Source organism: Pinus tabuliformis, chromosome Q, assembly GCF_031772625.1.
Source record: "Pinus tabuliformis cultivar Carrire ecotype Pingquan chromosome Q, CPIR1, whole genome shotgun sequence".
NCBI classification, from domain to species: Eukaryota; Viridiplantae; Streptophyta; class Pinopsida; order Pinales; family Pinaceae; genus Pinus; species Pinus tabuliformis.
In genome coordinates, this window is record NC_142296.1 from 393,678,188 (window position 1) to 393,682,470 (window position 4,283).

Below are 4,283 nucleotides of genomic sequence, written 5' to 3' on the forward strand. Positions count from 1 at the left end.
ATATTAAAACATATAAATTTGATAAAATAAATAATAAATTTAATGGATATTAATTATATAATAGTTCTCAACTCCATATAATATTTAAATATAATGTTAATATCTATGTTATATATATGGTTTTGATTTTTGTTATAATATTTGCATTTTATTTATTATAAAACTGTAAAAATTAATATATTAATTCTTGTTAATATCTTGAGAAGCTGTGACCAGGGAGCATCTAATTTTTCAAAGTCACCAGGATGTGTCTAGGTCACAGTAGCCCTTAGCTGATCGGGCATCTAATTTATCAAAGTCACCAGGAGGTGCCTAGGTTACACTAGCCCTTAGCTAATCTTGGGTCTTTTTCCTCTGAAGTCTCCCAGTTTTTTGACAAACTCGTGGCTAAATAGATTATCCCAAGAGCTAGCTGCCACTATGTTTGCATAACTTTCTCTGTTATGGTTGAAGGCCTCACATTCTAAAATGAAATGATTTTCTGTCTCCAATTTTCCAAAAGAACAAAAAATGCATACTCTTTCTTCCCACAATTCTTTTGACCTTCAATTAATCTTTAATTGAACAATTATATTTTTTTTTAATATTTTCAATTCAGCTACATCAAATTAAATATATTTTAATATTAAATAAAAAAAATATTATAAAATTAAACAAAAATTATATAATTTTTTATAATAAATCAATTTTTATTGGCTATAAATTTTATAGCTGAAATTTAATAAAATACCAAACCCAAAACATTATAATACCGGTTAACGTAAAACCAATACAATACCCAAAACAAACGATTCACAGTTTACATTATTAAACAGAAGCCTCCCAAAAATTTCAGCATATATCCAACTGATATGTGTTTCTGTCACACGGACCCTTATGGGTATTGTAAATATGGTGTTACAAAAACGAAAACCTCAATTTCACATACAAAAAAATTGCTAAATAATATTTTGGTGGAAAACAGTGAACCTTTTCATTTATGAAGATAGAAACTTAGTTAATGGCCGTCACTTATAAGAAGCTTATTGATATAATCATTATAATAATAAAATAATATCCAATAAACATGATTGGACATTCAGATATCAGATACAAATGATAACGAAGCGAGACGAATACAGGATTTGTTTTCTATAATTAAAATCTTGTTAAATCATTTGGCTTGGGCTGGCTAGGGAGGCAAGGAGGCGGCACAGTAGGTTGGAATGGCAGAAACTGAGAAGCCATTAAAATTAGTGCCGATAGCAGCAGCGTAGGCGCCCATGTTGGGAAAAACAAGCCAGTCTCCCACCACCAGCTCCGGCAGCAAGTAATCGATCAGAACGATATCGGAAGCGTCGCATGTCGGTCCAAAAACAGTAGATGGATACCTGGGCAGCCCGGTGCAGGAGGCATTGGAGCGGCGGGATTTGCAGGCCAGAGAGAGCGCAGTGATGACGGCTTTGTCGTGTATAAGACAACTCATGGAGCCATGGATGCCATCGTTAATCCAATATTCTCTCACTTCTCCTCTTACCCGTTTTCCGATTACACAGGAGACCAGCCAGAAGGCGCTCGCGGCCAAATATCAACCCGGCTCACCCATAGCGAAAATCTTTGTTTCGTCGGGGAAGTATGTTTTCAAAGACGTTCGGACTGTAGGCGCGGCCTCTGCAAATAGCTGTCCCGCGGTGAAACTTCTTGATTTTCTCAACTTCTTGAATGGAATCGAACGTTGTTAGATTCACGCCGACGCTCGCCGCGTATTTGAGGTGTGTCACTGCCTTGCATGGATTTGCGTAGACGATTCGATCGGGCGAGACACCGAGCTTCAGGATGGCTTCGATCTCCACCCGGCTGGCGCAGTCAAATCCAGACCCAAGCGTGGCCAGGGCCGACAATAACACCGGCTCTGGGTTACACTTGACAGCGTAAAAGGGGCAGACAGTGGGGAGGGCCTCCTGCCATTTGTGCCACAAATCAACCACCACTCCGAGGTCAAGGAGGTAAACCGGGTCGTTCACATCGTCATTGTCGATAATGGACTGCGCCATGTCCTTCACAGCTTCGTGCGAGCTTGACCGCAGGGCCATCACCTTTGGGCTCTTCACCTCAGCGCTCGCGAGCACCCTCTCTGGAGCCGAAGACGAGCACTTGTACTCGTTTACGATCGACTTATTTAAACAGGACGATGTCACTATGAGCTCCCTGGTGGCCATTGTCCACAAACACAAACAGAAATAGAAAAATAAAATGCAATACAGAATTTTAGCTCTAAAAGCATTGTATTCATCTCTATTTATAGCCGGCAATTGCGAATCCGGTCAGATATAGCTTTTGATATCATTATTGTTTATTAGATTTTGAAATATTTCAAATTTTTATTTTTATATTATTTTTATGTTATTAATTTATTTTTATTTTTTTTTTGAAATATTTCTAAAATATCTAAATCTACATGAGAGTGAAAAAGCTATTTTACATTCATCCATTAATTGGAATGACAGAAATGATTCCTAGTGAAATGATTTTTTTAAGTGACATCCAAAGGCAACATGTTTATTTTTTTTTAAATGTGATTCACTGTATTCAATCTGTAGAATTCCTAGAATTCCTATTAATACAATGATCAAAACTACTTTGCATTCAACTATTTTGTATATTTATTTTTTATTTTTTATTTTCATGATTCCATTTAATAATAACTATTTTGTATTAATGATTATTATTATTATTTTATGTGGTTCACTGTACCAATCTGTAGGATTCTTACTAATACAATGACAAAAAAATTACTTTGCATTTAACCATTCCATTTAAACTTTGTATGACAACTACTTTTGCATAATTTATATGACAACTACCATTTAATAATAGCTATTTTGTATTATTTTTTATTACTGTTTTATTTAATAATAACTACTTTCTATTATTACTATTATTTTAATTATTTTATAAGGTACATTGTACCATTTACAAGATTCCCATTAATATAATGACCAAAAAAAATTACTTTTACATTCAACTATTCCATTTTCCTGGACTGGTGGGTTTATGGACTAGGCGGCTATTTGGTTTGGGACGGTCATACAAACAAATTGAACCTAGAACCTATTCTTCGAACCTCTACATTACATTGACGCAACCTCTCTCTCGACCTCTACAAAGAACCTACGGAAGGCCCTCTTACCTCTTACCCTTACCTCTTTCTATCATAGCCTTACTCCCATAGCTCACAGAAACAGATAGCATACCAGGCATATATTGCTTATACATATTTCTGACAGTCTACGGATCTGAATAGGAGCTATCTAGCTCTGACTGTCAAGGCGGCTAGGCCTCCCGTCTCTAGACAATGACCGCACCTTGAAGCAATTACAACTGGCTATGCCCGGTAGCTATTACTGGCTATGTCGGGTGGTCTCCGTGTAAATCAGCTATGTTGTCCCTCCCTCTCTGCCTGTTGCGTATGGCTGCTGCAATGTGGGCTGTGGGGCTGGTGCTACGTGGTGGGAGATCTTCTATGTCTGGCTGGTAGGGGAGCTATGTATCTCTGCTATGTGGGGCTATTTCTGAATGTAATATTAACTTAAAGCAGTTAATAATCATATATAACGCATGTTCATTCCCTCCATCTAGCCCACTCAGGTAACCACATTACCAAGGCTCCATATGGTTATAGTATATATTTCGAGTACCTCCCCGTCTCGATCTCCCCTCGAACCTCCAACTCACCCTACGGAGCTGAAGTGACTCGGTTTGATTCAGAATGCGTTACTTACGATGGCACCTGTTTTGTTTGGAATCATCCCCAGAAACATAGTTCATTCACGCTAGGAAGGAAGTGCCTGTAAGAGAGAGGTGGCACCGACCAGATAGTAACTCATTGATTCGATTGATCGCGTATTCAGGGGGACGGTACAACGGGCGGACGATTCACTGTCCACCGCGTCGGAATAAGTAAGAATAAGAACGTAGATGGTCAAATTCGCTATGTTCGTGGGGATACGTGTGGCTATTGGGAATCGCAAAATGTGTATCGTAGCAGCATAAAGTGCACCGGTGTCTTTCTCGTCGCTATGTAAATCCGTGTGATCGCGGGTATCGAGCGGTATCGTTCCTAATGCGGGGCGTATGATGTTGTATCGAGCGGTAGCGATCCAAATAATGGGGCAAGCGGTAGCGATCATTGCTTCGCGGTAGCAATCATCATCCCTCATCGAATAACATCATTTGTGTAACCAAGCTCTAAGCTGCTGAGATAATGTTTAGCATCGGGGCCCCCCGTACCAGTGTAGTCTGTT

The 4,283-nt window shown here is 38.7% G+C and overlaps 1 pseudogene; it reads right to left on the minus strand.

The window, feature by feature from the left end:
* Positions 1 to 1,166: 1,166 nt before the first annotated feature.
* LOC149219828 (ornithine decarboxylase-like) lies at positions 1,167 to 2,198 on the minus strand (annotated as a pseudogene).
* Between the last annotated feature and the right edge of the window lie 2,085 nt (positions 2,199 to 4,283).